At 40.4% G+C, this 23,138-nt stretch overlaps 1 protein-coding gene across 1 annotated transcript in view; it reads right to left on the bottom strand.

Annotated features, from left to right (window-relative positions):
- The window catches only part of ADARB2 (adenosine deaminase RNA specific B2 (inactive)), a 313,365-nt gene that overhangs the window by 289,865 nt on the left and 362 nt on the right, over positions 1-23,138 (bottom strand). The window lies entirely within an intron of this gene.

The following is a 23,138-nucleotide window of genomic DNA, read 5'->3' as shown; positions in this document are numbered from 1 at the left end:
TTTAGCACCGTGTGAGAAGCACAGGGGGCCTTGTAGTTTTCCACTTATGAGAGTATGACCTACTGAAATAACTCATCTCTCCCACTTTCTGTTAATTATAAGGCTTCTAGTTGCTACTACAGTATTTTGCTCGGGGACAAAGAAGAGATATCCTTAGCTCAGCATGCAATGGGGAATTTGTTTGACTTTGGCAAATGTAAAAGAATGGGATTTTTTTTCTTTTGGTTTAGGAAGAAATTTAGCAAAGCCTAAGGTATGCCATGTCCGTATGGGCTCAGACTGAGTCTAAGGCATGTCCTGAAACAGTTTTTAGAGGTCAAGAAAGTAAAATACCTAAAATCTCCTCATGCCCTTTACCTGTTTTGTTAGTGGATTTTATTACTGGTGATGTGCTTTTTTTTTTTCTTTTCTTTTTTTCTTTTCTTTTTTTTTTTTTTTTGAGGCTGGGGTGACTTATGAAAGGAGGGGAATGAAGGGACAAAGAAGACACCATCAGCAGAAAGGCTTCCCATGTCCCGCAGCCATTCCAGGCTACGAGAAGGGAGAAGGCACAGCCCGCGCAGAGCTTGTGATCTGAGAGGGGGACCGCTCACAAGCCACTAGAAAGAGTCCAAGGTAAACACGCTAAATAATAATAGTTCCCCAAATGTTGTAATGATGGATCCAGCACAAGAAATGCATTTTAACATGAACGAATTTGAGGTACACATTGTCAATTGGTCTCTTTCAAGTATTATTAAGAAATGGCTGAGAAAAAGACAGTGGCTTAAGGTGCAGGATATGAGGAAATTTGTGTGCTTTTTTATGTGAAGCTGAACAAGTTGTTCACCCTTACTGAAGAGTTTAGAAAGCTTTTTGCTCTTTCAGGAAAGATATGAAAGTATAGCCTATGCCTTAACCAAAAGCTGAAAAGCAAATAAAAAGAATCCCAATTCTTTCTCTTCTCATTCATGACTTTCCAAGGTCCTGTATGAGAAATATTAAAGTAATACTTTCTTAACTACAAGAATAATTGCAATATTATTACAAACTATAGAAGGCAAATGAAAAAAATGCAATGGGATTGCTATGTCCGCACATGTGTATATATTTTTATATACTCCTTTGATTTGCTTCAATAAACGGCCTTGTGCTAATAACAGCAGATAGAATAACATTCTCGCTCTCTTTATTTTATACTAACCACACAGCATTCCTTGTGCCACTAATCATCCCCTCAGGCAGGCACCTGGCTACCAAAATGAACAGGAGTTAAACCAGCAAGTTCTTCATAGCTAAAGCAGAACCACACAGGCTACAGCCAGATCATGGTCGTCTCAAATATCTAATAACCGCTCTGAGAGTTAAATGAGAATTATGACAGGATTGCATCAAGCCCATTGTTAGCATCTCCCAAGTGTTTAATAGTTGAACTGAAGCTAAAGAAGTACACAAGATTTTTTTTCATGTTTCAGTTTATTTGTACTTTAGTGGTGGTGCAAATGGAAGTTTCAAAATCAGGGTGTTAGTTGATGTTATTCAGCAAATTTTATAGGTACATTCCAATGACTTAGGGGGTTATTTTCTGTTATGTTTCTTTGCCCATTTATCTTTTTCTAATTTCTTTTCTGATATTCTGTTCCAGTAATGCTTAACCAGCCATTAGCTTTTATTAGTAAAGCTAAAATGAATGACACTAATGTGAACAGCATAAAACCTACATTGACCTACTTTCATTAAATGAAGGAAAATAGGCCTTACAGGTCTGTTAGGTTGTCCAATTTACTCTTCCACTTAAAATTACTGGTATTTCCTTACCATGATCTATATATACAGGTTATCCTTAACTCTGTTTGAAAGCAACACAAATGTAATACACAGTATGCTCTTATTCACCCCCTGTTCTGAATTACCAGCAATTCAAGAAATAGCCAGAATTGATGGTTCCAAAAATTGGAAAAAGAAAGAAAAAATGGAACAAGGTGACAGATCATCAGCTTGACACAATTAAATGCTGCCTATGAAGCCAGTATGACCCAATGACATTTTTTAAGATAATGAATTATCCTCAGGCATTTTTCTGCTCAGGTAATTCTGCATGTTTCTGCTCTTCCTTGCTCTGTCCAATTTTAAAGGTTCGATCCGGATGAAGTGCTGAGCACTCCTCTCTAGTATTTGTTTTAGCAGAACAGAAATACACTTTGCACCTCACTAAGGTTTGCCAAGCATCGCAGAATTAGACCAAATAATTAAACACTGTCAGGCAAGATCAAATGTCAAACAAGTAGCCTTTGAAAATTCACTTGCAGGTTCCACATTCAGCTTCCTCAATGCCGGCAAATAAAACTTGATGCCATTCAGTAACATTGCTATTACTTTTACAATAGTAACCAGGAGGTCCCAAAACAGATCAGGACCACGTTATTTCAGACATAATTTAGTGGTCTCTAAAGGGCTCACAGCATGAAGAGATTATAAATAATGATGATGAACGTATTCTGTCTGTGCCCATGGACCCCACGCAGAGGGGAGGCAAGTGGATTGCCACAGTCACAAAGACGACAGCAGCAGAGCCAAAAATCAAACGCAGGGCTCCTGAATTTAACAAGATCTTCTTTCTAAGGAACTTTACAACTAAACAAGACACACGTGCAATTATCCAACTGGAACTGCGACATTTTTCAAGATAAAATTTAAGAGCAAAATGACAAAGACTTGTTCTAAAAAATCTGCCCTAAAAAAATCCAGTCTGGGGTACCACGGAAAATCAGCGCTCGCTACCTCCAGCTATATGTGCTGGAAAAAAAAAAAAAAAAGTCAAGCTAGTATTCACAGATTATTATTTTTTAATAGCTCTGGCCTCGAAGCAGCAGCTCACATTCCCAGTATTATAGGGAAGGAGGAAAGCAGAAACATATCAATCACTCAACAAAGAGGCTTGTCAAGGAGTGGGCATTTTTCTTTTGTAGCGTTTTCTTCTCAGCAGCTGCCCACGTACAGCCTATCAGGAGATATCTCAGGTGTCCATCAGAATATTTTTCTGCACTCTCTCCACTGTTAGTGCTTGAGCTTAATTTATTTGTCAAGTGCTCATTCGGGAGTAGGACTGGGGTGGGGGGGAGGGAACAGAGAGAAATGTGCTCGTTTCATCATGATACTGCCCTATCTCCCTGCTTTCTGTCAGCCTGCAAATACTTACATCAGACCTGCTGGAATTCTGCATCTTTTAGGATTTTTTGTAATTAATTCAGTCTCAATATTCTCCTCATTTCCATACTTTTCAAATGTCATTTCATCTCTTTTGATCCGCTTCCATTTCTTTTCTCCCTTCTCCCTCTTTGCCTTCATGCTCTTTCTGAATTTTGAAATGGATTTTATTGGTTGATAGAGGTATTTGAAATGCTTTCAGAAGCTGGGCCTTGGAAACACAGGATGGCAGCTTGCTTAATCACATTTCTCACCTAGAACCTGTATAAAAAGGGTGATACATAGGGTGTGAGGCTTCGAAGCTACTAGTGAAGATGAGCTAATGGACCTTGGCCAGCCTTAATTAGAGTTTCTAAGCCAAACCTTTTCCTCCTCTGGCCATGAGTGTGTCAGCCGATCAGTTTTATAACAGCTGTCAACCTTCTCTGACCAGTTGATCTTCATCTTTCCTATTTTGTGTGCTGACACGGCACCAAAAGAGTTATTTCCCTGCAGCAAAGGGGTCCTTTGCTCTGCAGGCAGAACAAAAAGTGCCTCTTCTCCAGGGCACCTGACCCTACCCCAGGAGGGACTGTGTGTGGCATGAGCCACTGGACCCCGATTCCCTGCACCTTCAGGATATGGCAGTCTGGCACTTAGAATATACATACATACATATATATATGTCTGCCCCCCCAAAAAAAGCCCCCCAAAAGCCCCCCAAACCATCACCTCAATACATCCATTACTGATGTGCTGGCGCCCAACATGAATTGCCTTGCCTGCCAAAAAGGGTAGAGTGAAACAACTTCTTTTCCTATTTCAAACTAGTTTAGGAAGGCTTATCAATCGTGTATGTGTTTCCTGGTGGAAAGCTTCCAATCAGCTGTGCAACATGTAAATCAAAATGCGCCTTCTTAATAACAAAGGCTTGTTTTGATCAGGATGGGCTGATAAATTGCTTTCTGCCTGAGGATAAAGAGGACCGGGCTTTAGGTATGTAAAAATGGTAAATATTTCTCTTGTGCTTTTGTTCTTTCCCAGCCAAAAGCATCTTAAGAGAGCCATCTGTTTCCTTGCCAAAGAAAGGAAAACAAAAAAAATAGGGTTACCAGGCTCCCTATGCTTGTTCATCCGATTTTGCCTTGAGTTAAATGTTGGAGAACCATCCCCATTTGGGAAGGTTTTAGTTCTGCCACTGGCTACGACAAAGGCTGCTGTTTCTATCCACCGCTTGGCTTGTTTGTCTCCAGGTTTTTTATTTCAGCTAGACTTGCAAAAGAAATTACACTCTTCTAGTGCAAAATGAATGGGATTTCCTCATTTTAGTTTATTATCTTCATCTGTTTCTCTCCACTAAAGAAGAGAGAAAAGTCCCACTGCTCCTCCTCCTCCTCTCCCCTCGCCCCCAGAGAAAGTGGCAATTGTACCATTAAGCCTCGAGCGCTTTACATATGCAAACACAAACACAGTGCTTACAGGAAAGATCTTCCCTATCCATATGTTCATCTCCTTCCCTTTACCTACACCAGACGATTACCTCAGCAGCTCAGCTGTGTTATTGAGACATTTCAGCGTGAAATTTGTTTTTCCTCACTGAACTTTAAGCGGAATTTCAAGTGCCAAGTCTCCAAAGCCAAGTGGGGCTATTAAGAGATAATTACTAATTATGCTAATTTGAGAAGTTGTGCTATTTCTTTCCCTGGTCATTTTATCTGCAGCTCTCCTGAGAGAACAGTCCCCATTCAATGTTAATAACCTTTCCAGGCTAAGCATTCAATGGAGGACAGTGTGTCCTAAACCCAGGAATATTTTACAGTTAATCTAGATATGTGGCTGTAAATTAGAAAGAGAAGCAAGTTGCACTAATGCTAATGACTTATGTTATTAATTTTTTGCAGTAGCAGAAATATCTGATTCCTCCCCATTCATCTATTGATACAGCCTTTTGCTGATGGTTTTATTTTAAATGAGAGAGTCCTCAGTGACTTGAAATATTCAGTACGCCAATAATATTTCTCAGCAATCGTTTTCTAACCCTACCTATTGCGAGCTCCCATAATAACAGATTAAAACAAAGAACGGATTTGATTTGTATTTTCTAAATGTCTCATTTATTTTTGCCTTATTTATGTAAAGGTATGAAACATATCTTTCCCAAGTTCTATGCACTGCTTCTTTTTTCTTTTTTTTCTTTTGCAAGACAGTGGTTATTGGGTTGATCATGTTAGTCTGCGGAGTATGTTGACAGAATAAGAGACTTTATAATTTTTTTTTTTAAATAAAATAATCACTTTAGGTTTTATTTCATGTATAATTCCATCCCTGTGGCAAAACATACATATTTTACATCTTTTATATTTGTAACTTCTTTGTGGAGTGGAGATGCCTTCTTGGCTTGGCTTACCTTCCAAACACGGAGGCACTGAGACAGCCCCCCGCTGCACTACTTGTTGCTAAAATCTTGTTTCTGTCTGCTCCTCGGAATGGATCTCCCATGGCACGATGGCCACAGAGGAAGTACAAGATCAGAGTGCTCTCCATTAGAAGACCATGGCTACTCTGATGTGACCGTGAAGGCCAGCTCCCGCAATACCTGGGCAAGTAGGTCTCCCACCGAATGGACAGCCTGCATGCGTAAGAGCAACTCCTGGGAATATGGGCTGCAGGGTCACCCTGTTTGTCAGTACAGCATGAACACATTGATACTGAATGGAGGACATCTGGATGCAGATGAAGAGCATGGTCCCAAGTGGGTGCCTGCAGCCAGGGAGGGCAGGGTCCGGCACGCCAACGCAGGCTGCCTCCACCTGCAGCCAGCACTAATGGCCATGGCGGCGGCACTTCCAGAGTAACCACCCCCCCGTCCTCACTGGAGTTCACCATCTAGCTCGATAGCTCGCTTAACTGCAGACCAGCAGGGTTTGTTCATGAGTGGAGTCCCACTGAACTCCTTGCCTCACAGCCACCAGCGCTGATCCAGCTATCTCCATGCCCGTGTCCTCAGGAGTGCTGAGTGAGGGTCACGCAGCTGTGGCATTGCCGCCCCCCACCACGGTAGCCACAAGTCCCACAGCGCGACAGCTTGCTCGGCCACCTCCTCCGCCCGGGCTGCTGTGGTGGGGCCAAGCCTAGTCTCCGAACTCCTCTCCTGCCACCTGATGGCATCACCTGGAGCCTCCTCTGCCCTTGCTGCTCGTTAGGGCTCCCACCAGGGAATTTTTAGCAGAGTTTACCTCCCAGAATACCAGCTCCAGGTGCTCCAACAGGCACGTGATGTAGGTACGCGGCTGGATTTGGCCTCACGCTGATCACTCAAGACAGCAGAATCTAAATAGCTTCAGGTGCTTACACGTGACCACAAGCGTGCTACTGCAGCTCAAGAGGAAAATGCAGAAAACAGGAGACATCCAAAATATTTTTATAGGAATTGGGCCTATATTATCTTTTTTTTTTTTTTTCAGTTTGCAGCATCTAGACTCAAACAAATTAAGCCAAGATCCCCTCCACACAACCAAAATAAAAATGAGGATTGAGTGACAAGAAAACAAAGGATAGAAGTTGATTTTTCACTATTTTAAAACCATTTATGGGCCTAAAACCAGTGGGTGCATTTTTTTAAAAGGCAAAGAATGTAAATATTCAAAATCATGGGTAGCACCTATTTCTGGAAAATGTAACACGCAGCTCTTAGACGCCAGTTCAGTACTCCCAGCGTAGGAGTGGGAGGACTGTGTTCACATGAGACATGAATTAGGACCTAAAAATATGTCCTAGTAATAAAAGAAAAGATTATTTTAAGTTTCAGCATTACCAGTTTCAGAATAGAGCTTCCTTCAGTGGAAATCCATTTTGTTAGCATGTGAACCTGCCCCCAAACCCCAGACAGACATCAGGTCAGACACACATCTCCCTTGCTGATGGGGCTGGGGGGACCAACAGGCCACTCTGCTCCCACCATACCACCAGGAGACACAGAAGAAACGACTGTGTGACTCCTCAGCTGGTCACACATCTCTCACAGGTTCACGTGAGCACATCCAGCAGAACTGGCTGATATTTGGACCACCCTGTGACCCCAACATTTTGGCAGCTCACTACCACATGCTAAACTGAAGTCCCTGACCTGCACTTGGACAGGCACACACAGAGTTCATGGACTTCTTCACAAAACAGACTTCCTGGGCATCCTCAATGGAAAGCATGTAGAGAAGGCAACGTAGGCGAGTGTCTCACATGTACGTCTCACGTCAGCTCTCCCTCTGGGGGACAGATTGTTGTTGGTGGGGTCTTGCATCTCCCCTAAGCCCCATCAACTCTTCAGACATTGAGTCTTCTAAAGAAACACTCTGTTGTCCCAAAATTCAGCCTAAACAAATTGCATCAGGGTCAGCTTCTCCTTACTGATAAAGTGCTGTCCAAAGGCAGCAGCTAAGGGGACCAGCCAGCTGAACAGAGACCTGAGAAGAGGGCAATACGAGGCTGCAAGTGAATAAACATCTGCGAGAGAGGAGATCTCTTAAAAAACAAACAGAAGAAAAGAGGCAGTCAGGAGAGCAAGATGCCACATCTCCGGAAAGGCCTGCTGGAATATTTAAAATTAGTTCCTCCTGGAGAAAGAAATGAGCACTAGAGACTATTTCAAAATGCTCCATGGGCTTCGTTGGTCACAGCCACACTTGTTCTGCACACTCTGGGAAACCGGAAGACTGGAATCACAGCCCCAGGAAGGCGCTTCACATTGCTAATTTTAGATGAAATTAAATTTTCTGCACATGTTATTTCTTATTCATGTTTGAAATTATTTTTTAATCTAGTACCTACAAAGATCATGGGTAATCATACAGAGTTGTGAAAGAAAGAAAATAAGTTTTAAAAAAAGTCAGACATTAGCTGTTTTCTTTCCTTTCATATTTATGTACTAAAAATGCTTATATTATTTTACAGTATCATTCCAAAACCTGTAGTAACCCTACTGAGAAACGTCTGGAGCTCTCACAGCTTTTGAAAGTCTCAGACTGCATGCACAACAGAAATGCATAGCTGCCAGAGACCCCAGCAGCCGGCTGACACCGTCAGGCCTCTAGCCGATGTAAGAAACTATGCACGAGACAGCCTGAATATCCCCCTTCGGACCGGTTCAGGCTGAAGAGAACAGGGTCCTTTGGATGGACAAGTCTATGTGGGTATCAGCTGTGGTGAAAAGCAGAAACAAGCAATTTATGCATAAATTATGGGACACTTGGAGAAAGCCAGTTCCTCTTGGAGAAATAAATCTTCTCTGTGCTGTTACCTGGTGCTTGAGATGGTGACTAGGACAGTAGGTGGGATGAGCAAAGAAATATTTGATTCATCACTCGTCTACCTGTCCTGACAAATGTACAACGTCTTGGCAAATTTTCTCTTCCACTACCCTTTCAGGGTGTGCGTCAGGGAGGGGGAAGAGAAAGTTTGCCATCCCACAGTTTCCAGCTGGAAATAGGTAATGGCAAATGGGTACTTGATTCCCCTTCGATCCCTCAAAATCTTGATCCCAACTATGTAAGAAAATGTGCACAGCAAGTGCAGCAGAGAAAAATGCTCCCAGCACAAGCTCTGAGCAAACAGGCTGCATGCAGAAATCTTGACAAGGAGTTGAGGGAAGCTCAGACCTGAACTTCTGAAGGAGGATGGTCCTTTCGCTGCCAGAAGTAGCTGGTACAGCTGCAGATCCCATAATGCGATTTTCTGAAAACCATAGATTTTGGCATCCTACAATTGGATGAAAATGTTGGATTTTTTTACTTTTAATAAATATAGAAATATATGTATGTTTCTATCCTGCATTTTTGCAAAGAAAATGTTGAAAATATAAACTGATGAAAGCTATGTAAAAGAAGCCACTAATCTACCATTATCTTTTCCCAGCCACAGTTTCTTTAAATTGATTCTTGAAAAAAATAAAGGACATTTGAAGTCCCAAATTCTACAAAAGAACACAAGTTGTGGACTCCTTGACTTTCACTATTTCCCTGCAGCCATCCGCATGGATTTATTTTCAGGCTAAAAGCCCAGATAATGCAGAGTGTAACATTTCACCCTTCAAAACTCCAGTTGTAATAAAGAACAAACAATAATCATGATGGGTACAAGATGTAAAGAGATGAATTACAAGGCAGATGTTCGATCTTGTCTTTTCAGCTGAGATTATAAATGGTCTGAGCCTAAGAGAAAAACTCAGAGCTTGAAACTGAAGGTTTGCTAATTAATCAGTTATAACAGCACAGAGGATTACAAAACATGATTAAAACAGACTGAAAACAAGAAAGACAAAGGAGGATGGTGAAGGGAGTATGGAAACACCTCTGTCAACAGAGAAACATCTCCACGCAGGCTTGTGAAAATGATGCAGCTCATAAAAAAGTTGTGCTTAAGAATTAAAACCCAACTACATCAACAAAATGACAGTACTATGAACCAAATAAATTCCTGGAAATTTGGCCCAATGTTTATTAAAAAGATGGGGGTTTGATCCAAGCTCCTTATGAAGCCCAGGACAAACCTTCCGTTGAGTTCAGTCTTTTATATAAATATGCATGTACGTTAATATACGCATTGCTGGAGCACATATTGGCACATTAATATGCATAGTACTAGAGTGTCTGTGTTTAAGTATATAAATAGAAATTGAATATAAACATATGCATTCGTAGCTTTGAAGTTCCATTAGTAACAAAACAGCGTAGAGAAATTATTAGCATTTTTACATGATGATTTCTGTTTAAGTCAGATACCAAACTGCTACTGATACAGCCTTACAAGGCATTCAACAGATGGGGAGTCTAGACTGATAACTTCTGTGCTATGCAAGTGTATTTTTAAACCTCCTTTAATGTTAATTTCTGATGCTGTTAATTCCTGAGCGCGCAGTTTTAACTTTCTTGTTTTGTTTTTGAAACTCTAATTTGGCAGTGATCCATTACTGATAGTGCCGGTTAGCATGACCCTACCACCTATTAAAATTACCACTGAGGCCAATCTGCACTGAAGACAATGTGACCACCCATGTGAGGATGACCTACGAGATGAAGGTCCCGTAACCAGTAGGGCCTGGTGCTCCTGAAAAAGAAAGATTCCCACCTAACAGCCCAGGATCGGGCTCCTGTTCTCTGCTTCTCGATTCTGCCCTCAATCTTTCTCTCTTTTCTAGTGGAAACAAAGAAGGAAATTGTGCTTTTGTTCGGAAGTTCTCAACTATGTTGATGCATGCATATTTTCTGTAATATTACCTACTCAACAAAAATTAATCTATAATCTTAATGTACATAATGGAAGAAAATGAACATTATACAAGTGAAGACAGAAAATTTTTTTCCTAGTTCTTCTTACTGTTTTGGAAAATGAACGCAATAAAGTGATATCCCTTTAGAAACACCGCTGCTTACTATTTATGCAATTTCAAACTATGTTACTTAGGTAGCATTTATTTGTGCGGTTCGTTGCTTGCCCTAAGAGACCTTCATTTGTTCAAAGTATGAACTTATTCTAGATTTAAAATGATAAAAGCAAACTAATGTAGAAACATAATGAAATCACCTTCAAATCTGCTTACGTTCTCACTTTTCATACAAACCCCCATCATAAAAATAATCCCCCAAATTTCTCTGAGATAATTCCAGCAAATCCCATGCCCATCAAATCCTAAAACATACTCCACCTGCTAGTGAAACTATCACAGTAATTGTCTGGGCTTTTATCTAATGAATATGCATTAAAGCAGTCAGAACAAAAATCGAACTTAATCTACATTACTGAGGAAAGTTTCTGAAACAAGCTGTTGCAGGGAAATTTATGTAATACGTTGTCAACATTCGGCAGAGACGAGCTGTCTGCTAGAAAGGGCTGATGGAAACCACTTTCCTACATTCGGTCAGGGATCTGGACGGCTGTTACCCTAAAGCCATGTTTTTGGTCACTGATGCGCTGAGAGCATCACATCTTCTTGTGCCTTTAGCGCTCCTGCCCACCTGTACTTCATCTCTATGCAAAGCCTGTGCTGGTGATCACTGAAAAGTCTCTTTCTGCCATGTGGGTTTCAGTGAGTCGTCATCGTCTCTTCTACAACGCACAAACTCACTGATACCTGCTGGAGTGCAGGGAAATGACAGATGGAAATTCAGTGGGTTGTCTGGATGAGGTCTGTGCACGACTGCACCTGCAGACAGGTACGTGCACGACACCAGCATTTGCAACAATACAGTATGAGACAAACCAACACAAGGAAAATATTATTCAAAACCAAGATTAACAAGCCACCCTTTTTATCCGACTGCCTGCATACAATGCACACGTTGCTTTTGCTATAATGGCCATTAGAACAATAGTTTCAGCCCGCTACCTTTAATTTTTGCTGTTTCCCTTTTCTGTCTAAATGGCACCGAAACCAACTTTATGCGCCGGCATCAGAGAAACATTTCTTCAGCTCAGGAAGTGGTAGGAAGATCGGTTTAGATGTGCTAAACCAGAATGAGACTGGAGCCCTAAGAAAAATGGGTTGGCAAGTAAGTGCGTTATGAACTTTTCTATATGTAGAAATTTTTTAGGAAAAGAATAGTAACTTCTTATTCAGTTCCTGATTCAAAAAAAAAAAAAAAAAAATAGGCACCTGCATATTTGTATGCAGATCTCGTTACTTATTATTTACTGCTTTTCTGAGCAGCAATGGAATGACTGAACAAGTGATTTTGCTGAACCAAGGCCATATGTTACCCCAAAGACCTTTAATGATATATGGGTCCTATCCAGCCACCAATCTCACATATACTTTCATTTTTATAATTTGTATGAGAAACAGCTGCTTCAATAACTGAGGCTACGCATGAGGGGATTAAGATAACAACGAGAAGGGGAGGAAAGAGATGGGTGTTTTGGTAAAGAAAGAAACAAATGCAAAAAGTGCAAATATATGATAAACACATGGATCTTCAGGGTTACGTACACTATGTTTTATTTTAAGAGTGGCTTTTTGGAGCCTTTGCGGTTATCTTATTCATCATTAAAAATAGATTGAGAAAGCTTCTATAGCATTTAATTCATACTCCTGTTAAAACAGCACTCTACAAGACCCAAAACCGTGTGTAATTTGTTGGTTCTTGCTTTCATTTAATTTTGGAGACTCTTGATGAAGGCTTGGAGTTTTCTGAGGCAAAATTAAAGTAATAATGTATAGGAAATCCATTTTTTAAATTGTTTTAAACTTTTAGAATTACTTTCCTTGACTCAGAAACCAGGGCTTGGTTCTTTTCTTTTTTTTTTTCTTTTTTTTTTTTTCTTTTTTTTTTTTTTTTTTTTTTTTTTTTTTTTTTTTTCTTTTTTTTTTTTTTTTAATTTTAGTCCAAGAATTATCTTACGGTTAAAGAGTACAGTCAGTTTACAGTGGTTTTAGCTGAAGTGGAATAGTCTCCTGGTCTTCCATGAAGCACATGCATATACAAAATTGATGAACTACAGGCAAGGCACAAATGTAGGCACTGTTACTAAGATTTTTAATGGAAATAAAAGTTATGAAATTTAGATAGTATTTAATCTTACAGAAATTAAGTGATCCATCTAAAAAGAGCAATCTCATTTAAGAAAAAAATAAATAAATCTGTAACAATCAATTCCATAAGCAAATTCTCATAGCATCTGAAGGAAGTAATGCATGTGACAAAAACTGAGTTATTCTACAAATTTGTCAGCAATGTGCTGCTAATATTGACGAAAGACTTGCCTTTAAAATGTAAACTTGGATACACAGCAACCTCGCGTTCAGCATGTGTAACAAGCCATTCTGGGAGAAAGCAAAAGCCCTCCAGGAACTGAAGAGCAAATGTGAGTTAACACCAAGGAGGAATCTGATCCTGTGCATTTGTGTACATGCAAAATAGATAAACAAGTAAAAAGCCGCCTTCTTTCAAACACCACCAGGCAGAACTGCCTCGCAAACCAACGTAGCAGGCTGCCTTGCAGGCAGGGACTATACCTGCTCCTGCCTGCGAGCACAGACGGACTGCCGGCGTGCAGCGTGGCACACCGTCCGCCTTGAAATGAGCGGCGCTGCCAGGGACCTGCCCTCTCACACCCGTATTTCACAATGATGAACCCAAGTGATGTGACGCAACTACGGATGTGATGCAGCTACAGAAAAGATACGTACCAGCTAGAAACAGGTTCATTTGATACTTGAAACTGGAGCGACAGACTCCTGAATTCCTACCTTTTGCTAATTAATTCTGCGATGGATTTATTAACTGCTCTGACTCAGTTTCCCTCTCTGTAAACTGGGGGGATGTGGCCTCTCTGTCGGTGAGAGTTCATAACAACTTTTCATAAACACTTTGAGCATTTACCTAGTATGATTACACTGATGAATTTTTATTAACTCTGGGCAATTAGAGTCCTTGCTGGCTAGGAGGAGTTGGAATTATCTGAAGAGAAGGATGATCTTAGTCACTGGCAGGGAAAAATAGTCCAATGTGCCTTACATCATAAAAGTATACAGTTAATACGGAATTCACTGGTAGCCTTCAGCAAAATCTGCCAAAACTTCTTTGTCTATGGTTTCTTACCCCATTTAAGCAGAATATATCACCTGCTTGAAAATGTGCCTGGGATAACCAATCTTTAAAGCAGTGTTCTGTTAAACTACATCTATTACAAATCACATTTCTAAACTGCAAATGGCTGTTTCATTTCTGACTAATCAAGACCAGTGTATATTTTTAAAAATCCCCACTTTTTTTTTGACACCTAATAACCTTCTTCTGATAACTGGTACTGCGAGTATCTTACTGCCTGTTTTAACCTTACACTTTACACCTTGTGCTCTATCACGCAAAGACTCCAAAATTCTTCTTCTTTTTTTTTTTTTTTTCAACAAAACGAATGCAGAGCTAAAGTCTCATTTAAAAACTATTATTGGCAGGGTACAAGTTAACCTAGAAAGACTAGCTTTTGACTTGTTCTGGCAGAATTGAAATGCTTTACATTTATGCGTGAATGCTGTATATTCCCTCTTCTTCCTGCATATGAAATCTAAAGGATTCGCACAGTGAAACTTTTAAAAAAAAAAAATTAAAAAAAAAAATCATCAAATGAAGGCACAAAACATGCTCCATGCGGGCACAGCACCAGGGAAAGCAAACCTTTGTCATACAGCTGTAAAAAACTGGTCGTTACAAATGTGACTTGAAAATGAGTCAAGTATCTTAATTTTAGAAACAACGGATTTTACAGAGACACATCAGATGCTTTAGCGTAAATAAATGATAAACATAGATCAACCAATAATCTTTGCAGCAGTTGCAGCTGGAGGAGACCTGCTGTCAGTGATATTAGAGAACATTCCCTTTTTGTACTGTTTCTTTTAAACTTCTAAACCCACGAGCAGCAAGACTGAGCTCCAATTTAATTACTGTCTGCGCTGCTCAACAATGGAGGCAACGCAGAGCACGGCGGCTCTGCCCCTCGCCTCCCAAAATCACCATTCATACCCACACGTAAATAGCAGCTCATGATTGGCGTGAGGGAGGGAAATTACAACCTGGAAATCAGGTAATGAAAGTTAATTTCAGTTAAATATCGTTCAAGAATCCATAGGCATTTTGCCTGGTGGTTTGTGGCAGGGCTGCTGGCACGGATGTAAAACGGAGCACGAGCTCAGGGTTGGCTTCTGCTCCCAGTTATGTCAGTTCTTCCCTAAGATTCAGCTGGAGAAAGATCAGGACACAAAGAAACTTAGGACCAAATCCACCTTTTTGGTAAAGGTTCGGGGTTTCCTGACATGAGTATTACAGGCTCCTCCATAAGCATCTGTCTTCACCATTCTGAATTACTTAGCTACTCAAAAAACATATCTACAAAAATAGAACATAGAAATATCCTAAAAAATCTGGCTTATAAGAAGTTTCTTTTGTTTATTTATTTCTCACTCTAAAAAAATCTTATAATCCTTGTGCAGTTGTGCCTTTGTGATTTGTCTGTAAGACTATCAGTGTTACACAGAGGAAGATCATACAAAATCCTGTGAGAATGTTAATATATTTAAAATTACAAATTCATATAGCAAGTATGGATGGATGTGTATAAACACACAAATGATACAAATGTATTTTATTTTTACATCTCTGAACAAAATACTTCAATGTAATACACAAACTCCTCATGTAAATATTTTTTGGACCCTACAGGCTTTAAGGCCCTTTGTCTAATATAACTTGGAGTTTATTATAGTCATTCATTTAATATCGCTAGACAGCTAGAAGCAAAAGTTTATATTTCACACAAAAATGTATATGTGTACATATACGTTAAGGCACGGACACACACGTATATCACAGCACAGTTCTGCCACCCTGACTCATGCTGAGAAGTTTCAATTTCAATTTTACTGTGAGTAGGGGCAGCAGCACTGGGCCTCACACAAAGGTAACGCATTATTACAGTTGGCCCGATGATAGCCATAATTTTACATTTGTTAAACCCCACTATTTAAGGAATAAATGGCCACTTCGCAGTCCCTGAGAAGTGGTAAGAAGTGGGCAATTGCATAAAATTAGTTGTGTGCAAATCTCTTTCTACGGAGATGGAGATTAAATATCTGTCGCATTCTACTTATTTCTTCCTACACTTCCGAGCAGCTTTGACTCTTCATGCTGATGTTTCCTTAGCAGTTAGAGAAAGGTGGCTCTGCTAATAATTCTGAGCATCATTTCTCTTGTAAGGAACAAAGATGTTGTAAAAATGGGGAAAAAATATCACACTTTAGCATGAAGTATTTTGCTGGGATCAACTCATTGCTCATTCCTCAGTCCTGAACTGCACGTAAAACGCCACCGGCATGTACCGCAGGTTTCAGAACCGGCGCTCACAAGTGGCACAAGTCCAAACTCAGCTGCAAGAGTTGGTACGGCGTTGGGACCAAACCCTAACCCGGCAGGAACTCTTTCACAAAGCCAGGCTACGGTTTGCAGGGGTAACCCCCTACTACATGACATTAATCTGATGACAACGCACCAGCAGTCATGCCAGTAACTGTGTTTTTTCTGCCTAACAAATCATCGTGTGTTTGTAAAGTTCGTTTTCAACCCCTTTTATCCCATCCTTTTGTTTCTTTTTCCAAGGGAATGAGAAACAGGGAGTATATTATTTTTTATCATTATTCTCCTAACCTCACCACAGCATCAAAGAAAGAGATTGGGAATCAGTCTCAATTTCGGTCTATTTTTACATACATCATGCAAGGTGTTGAGTAGGAACAGAGAGGAAGGCAACTTAAAATGCCGTCAGGAATATTCCAAGGAAACGCGCCTGCCTTCCTCGCAGCTGTGTTCCCGGTTTTGGGAGGCACACGGGCGGACGGATGCGCATTGCCACCACCGCGGAGCTGAGCAGAAGGGCACCTCAGAACTGCCGCGCTCCAGCTTCTGCTGCCAGAACAGCAGAGTGCAAAAAGCCTCACAGCGAACGGGAGCGATTAAACCACCTACAAATCACCTTTCCTCATAATCCAAGTCAGGAGTCAGATAATTTCCTGAAAAAGAGCGTTCATATCTTATATTAAAACCCCAAATCCTTCTTAATGTATCCTACCTAAAGCCAAAACCTACACTCACTGAAGTGAGCAGCAAACTTTTTAGCGTTATTCTCAGCTGAGCTCATCAAATACCTCAACTCCTTACGCATATGTAAGGTTTGGTTTTCTGTACCTTCAATGAATGAATGAATTCCCCAGGCCAGCTACTTACTGTCTCAACAGAAAAACTGCTTCCACTCCTATTAAACATGCTGAAATTCTGTTTCCTTAAAGGCCTCTGCCTTTGTAAATAAAATAAATCAGGAATAAATCAGAGTAGCCTGTTTACCTTCTTTATAATCTTTCCTTCTTTAATATAATTTTACTGTATTCTTTCGTGTGTTTATCTCCAAAGTAAACAATATAAATCTTATCAATTTTCTTCTGCTGAAATTTTACACATCCCTAATCCCTTTTGCCATATGTCTCCGAATCCTATTACTAGTACACATTTGGGAGCTAGAAGAGGCAGAATGAAGCAGAACATACTCAGTGAAAATACACCTTTCATTCATTAATGACACCGTAATATCTTCAATATTAGCCATCCTGCTCTTCACGCACTCTGCCCTGCTCTGTGCTTCCCTTGTTATCACGCTTTACGTAGCAGAGATTTTCATTAAACCATCCACAGCAACGTCCAGTCCTTAGTCCGGAGCGCGTATTGTTAACTCGGGGCCCAAAAAGACGTCTTCATATTTCAAACCCATCGTAAGAAGTAAGAAATTCTAGACTGACTGAACGACAATGATAACACCATCCTTTTGATGCTTTCTGTTAAAGCATTAAATTTGGTTATTTTATGACTCAGGGAGGGTTGCCTATTAGTATGCGTTGACAAGCTGCTTCCACCAGTTAACAAAGCGGTCTTTTTAATATATTATATATCACAATATGCTGTTAAAACTCCTCTGGGTTGGCTGCTTCATTTCAAATTCATACAGCGGGGAACAAAGGTCGGCCAGAGCAGGAAGGTAAGCACTTTATTTTACTATTGGAACTTACATAATTTGCAGGCAAATCGAGCTGTTCTACGCAGAAAACATCGAGTTCATCACAGATGCCTTGAGAATGATCTATCTACTGATGCATATCAGCTTTTTTTGTCTGGATAACTAATAGTTTACACAGAAAAAACCCAGTAAACTGCCTGAAGGGTTGTAGCTGTAAACACAGAGATCAATGCAGGTTCATTACCACTCGCAAAACCTATACAATATTGGACAGCAGTAATTCAAAAGTACCACAATTAACAGAGATCAGACAGATATTCTAATGTTCACTTTTTGGATGCAACTTGCTAACCTAAAGGGCATTAAAGGAACCTAAGAAAACAGTTTGCACAGACCTTTAGTAGCCTTGATACTTCACAAGGCGATTTCATCTGACCTTTAATTTTTAGTGCAGTGTTTTCCATTTGTAGGGTATCACTTCATGAAGGGCTGCCATTAAGTATTTTATTAACTCCATTAATATCACTTAAACTGGAACTTGTAAGCAAAGCTCTCACCTTATGGGAGAATTTCCCTACCCAAATCACCAGCAGAAGCTACAAAATTTTAAGCAGTATGAAGCAATTTCCAACAGTATGATACTTTGCCACTAAGCTTTATATGCTTCTACATCACCACTGAAGAAAGCAAACCATCTGACTTAATTTCTGTGTTCAAAAAGGTAAAAATGGCTATATATGTCATTGCTCATGTAAGATATGGTCAATATTTATATTAGTGCTTTTTCTACTTACATAATTAATACTTGGAGGTAAAGTGGCAATGTATTGTTCTGTCTCAAAGTAAAATGCGCCATTTTCTTGTACTCACACTTACGTGCTGTTGCTAGGAAGATACAACTCTGCTATAACCTAATCGTCTGCTATTTAGATATGGACTCATGAATCCCATATTTTTATTCTAAATTTAAGTTCAGTCATCGTAGCTAATGTCCTTGATGCTATCTCAAATTGCTGTCATTACACGGATCACTAGAAATTGGAGGTAATAGTAAAAAAGAAAAGAAAAAAAAAAGGTACCAAATTAGATGATGGATAAAGGTTTAATCAATTTAATTTTATCACCAAATCCAGTCCCTTCCTCTTGAGCTGTCAGGGGATGAGATAAGCGGAACACATCTTGAAGCACGACGCAATCCTGTTGTGGGGAAGGAGTTGTGTCCCTGAACCTCGCCAAGATGAAACATGCTCATTTATTACTTTGGCACTGCAGGATGATGAAGAACCAAGCTGGTTTCCTCCCTCCGTCCTCAGCACAATCTTTCTATTTCATTAATTTTTCATGGAATTTCATTTCACAATCATTTTGCCTCTCTAACCTGCTTGCTGCCCTTATTTAGTTTATTCTGTCAACTTTTATTTCGTGTCCCCTTGTATCAGCAGCGACCTCGGCCATGGCTTTCTACCACATCAGTGATACCTGATTCCCTCCTGTTTCCAGTAATTAACTTTAATCGCTAGCTCTATAAAATGGCATTACAAATGAGACGGCTTATTTGTTGTCTTATATTGGAAAATAACTCGGAAGAGGCATATCTCCAATCACCCATTTCGTACTTTCTATACGTTGATTTCTAAGAAGTTGCCGGAGGCTGCTGAAGTGTGGCCTTTTTAGTATTATCAGCAAATGGCAACTCTGTTTTTGTCTGGTCTACTTTTAACCATTTATCTCAGAAAACAAGCCTTCTTTTCAAAATCTATGCCACAGGCTATGAAATCTGCACAAACCATGCTGAGGCCACTGTGCTGAATTCTGCCAGTACTCTGCCATATTCCAGAGCCCTGGAGAAAACGCAGTAAGAACCCACAAATCCAGCAACTTCCTATAAAGCCCTAAAAATTTAAACCATATTTCTCTAAATCTTTAGGCATAGTTTTCCAATCTCTGGTCCTGTTAGACACAGAGATTAAAAACAAATAAATAAATTAAAAACCGCAAACAAACAAAGCCCAGGGAGAGAGAAATGTGAAATACCTATTACTGCTTTTACATGCAATTAGCATGCAGATAATATGGCAGGCATCTCTGTATTTATTTTTCATTAGGTCTTTGAGAAACTAAGATATTTACTTCCCACTGGGACTTAACATACTTGTTTTCTAAATGACAATGAAAATATTTCTGCCTATACTAGTTTAACAAATGGCAATGAATATACACATTTTAGCTTTTTAACACACTTTCTGCATGTAGTGTAAAACTGAATGAAATCACTGTGCAAATAAATGCTTGCCAGGCGATACTCATTGCATGGACATTTCATGTTACGTCTTCAAGGCAGGATCTTTATACTGAAAGGGTTGCTGGATTTCATAAGCATAAAAATAAGATGTATACAAATTAATTATTGAATGATGTTATTGTACACTGGAATCACGCTCAGTGTGCTACAGTTTTCAGTGCTTGATTTACATATATGGAAATTCTCCCTCTCTGTGTCTCTTGCAGCACGTGTTTTTTATTGTTTTTTAGCCTAAACACCCAGGGAAATTCAGCTATTCAGAGAACGTTGTTTGCTTTCCTTGCTTGGACTTGCTTTCTGCCCCCAGGAAACTCCTAAAACAGAACATCCAGGTATAAAAGAAATGGAGCAAAGTGCTATAGCCAGACACATTAATATATAATTCACACTAACCAGGACAAAAATATGACTGAAAACATGGAAAGTAAATCAGAAGGGGAAAAACAATGCTATTAAATAGAGAATAATATTTGCTTGGACTGCCACACATTCCCAGATATGCTATCAGGCAATGCCTTAACGTGGGTTTAAGCACAGTTCATATGTAACATGTGTAATTAAATATATTAAGTTTTATAAATAATTTGCTGACTCTATCTCCGTAAGGAGTGAGGATGTGACAGATAATTTCATTTACTTACCCTGATTAATATTCAATCTAAATTTAAGACTAAAGTGAATTTCTTTGTCTAGACGTGTCCATAGGTATCTCTGTGTGTGTATGTGTAAGCATATGTGTGTAGTTACACACTTTAAAGCATCTACTAAAAGTATTCTTGCTATAAAGAACAAAATATGTGGTGGATAATAGTTAAAGGCATGCATCTGGTGTAACTCTCTACAAAGATTTTGCACAATCTATTAAATAGATCAAACCTGCAAAATAGCGGAGTCCATATTAATTATCATAAAGACATAGTAATTTATGAGCCTAATAAACATTTTCCTGACTATTCTCCAGGACAGTCAGTTTGTTAAACAACACCTTTGCATTAGATACCATTAAAAAAGACACAGAAATATATGGTGAGTAAATAAACTAGCACAATAGTAAAATCCAACAGGTTTTATACTGGGCATGCCTTAAGTTACAAGCATTTTTTGCCATCATAAATTTACAGGAATATGTAGTTTTATGAATACAGAAAATAAAATCAAAATCATATGAACACAAGCATTGCTCCCTATAATTAGTATAGTAACCAACTACATTATTTGGAAAGTGGTTACAAGAGCATGTCTGGAGGAATAAAAAAATGAAGTCTTTAAGTGCACATTCTTATTAATATTGGTCAGTCAGGCACTTTCTAGAATGCCATCAACCTCCAGCTGGGTATTCTGCAAATAGCTGTCATCTACCAAGTTATTGTTTAGCAAGTTTTTGTGATTTTTTAAGACATTCAACTTGCACCTTATTTTGGCAAAACGTAGAGCAACAAAGGACGCATCAGAAAAGTCTTACTGAAAGACCCTCATTTTTTTCTGCTTCTTAGAAACAAAATGAACACTTCTTATTTACCTTTATAAAAAGCACCTTTTCTCCATTGCATAGACTAGTGGATTACTGTTTTCTCTTGGCCAAGTCCAGGGTAGCTGAGGCTAGCCTAAGTTTCTAATTCCCTAGAAAAGTAGTTTTGCTAGAACAAATACAGCATAAAGAACTCTGCAGAGCACCACTTAAGTACAAGCAGATTTAAAGATCCTGAGTATGGGAACTCTCCCTTTGCTTAGCATTTTAAAATTTATTCTGTAATAGAGAGTAAAAGACAACCTCTGTCACCGGGTGTTATAGCATGTGAAAGATCCGGAGTAACAAGTCAAGGTTACACAGCTACTGGAAGTAGTGATGTATCTGCACGGCTGTTGTTTTTACTTGGGCGCAGATCGCTATTTGTTACTATGATTCTGAATATAGAGAGTTCAGAGATGAAAGTTAAAATAGTGACAATCAAATGATACAGTCTAGCATTTAGCATTTGACCAGTTTTTAAGTTACTATACAAAACCCGCTTTGACACCTTTCTAAAAAGTTATCAAATACTGTGCTTACTGCCTTTAACATAATCAATAATTAAGACACTTAGCTAACGGTGCCTACACACGAGGTTTTCTAGAATCAGAAGAAGAAATAGCCTATCCACAGCGTCAGCTTGAGTTGATGAGCTAGCTGACTAAAACTTGTGTTAGTCCCACGTAATGATGACAATTACAGGTTAGATTATATTTACTGCTTAGGTAAACACTCGGAGTTAGCGTCTCTGCAATCAAATGCGTTGCAGCGGGGCATCTCTGGCACGCTGCTTCTCCTATCAGTTCATTTTACTTTAAAGTGTTCACTGTCTGCTAACTTCGGCTTTTTCAGGCAAATCAAAAATCAGGCAGTAGTGTGTCATCCCCTCTACAGGAGAAAACAGGACAGCCTTGCGAAGAGCTTTTATCTAGGGCATATTCCCTGTTCGCAATGACATCCTGTAGCTTCACTTTTCGTGCTTAAGGCAATTAGCGCCTTCCTAACAAAGCTTTGCCTAGGGAAGGGGAACAGCACCAAACCAGCAAAACTCGGTGGACCTTATCTAAAAAAAGAGAAAAAAGGAGGTAGTTTGGGGGGCGCAACCCGCCGGCCGGGAGCTGCGCGCTGTCCCCGGAGGCTCCGCGCCGCGCTCCGCCCTGCCAGGGGCACGTCCTGCCCGCGGGCACCGGGGCACGGCGGGACGGGCGGCAGGTTGGGGTCGGGCTGGCGGCGCCGGGGCCGGGCGGGGGCAGCTCGGCGGAGCCCCCCGGGACAGCTCCGCCGTACCGCGCTACCTCGGACAGGGCCCGCCGAGCCCCCCGCCCGCCGGCACCCCCGCGGGGTTCAACCTCAGCCCAAAACAAAGGGAGGAGGGGAGCAAAGGCTGCCCGCCCGCGGGGGAGAGCGGCGGCCCCTCTCGTCCCCGCTCGGACCCCGCTGGTGGCGGATCGGCGCGGCGGGGAAGGCACCGCCCGCCCCGCACCGGCCGTCGGGGCAGCGGCGGGGCCGGTGCCGGCGTGCGCCATGCACAGACAATAAACACAGGAGCAGCCGATGTGTCTGCCGGGGCGTGTGTGCGGGAGAGAGGCAGAGAGAGAAAAAAAAAAAAGAGCG

This window comes from Balearica regulorum, chromosome 2, assembly GCF_011004875.1.
Source record: "Balearica regulorum gibbericeps isolate bBalReg1 chromosome 2, bBalReg1.pri, whole genome shotgun sequence".
Taxonomy (NCBI): Eukaryota; Metazoa; Chordata; class Aves; order Gruiformes; family Gruidae; genus Balearica; species Balearica regulorum.
Note: the sequence above shows the minus strand (reverse complement) of the source record. Positions and strands in the feature narration are given on the sequence as shown.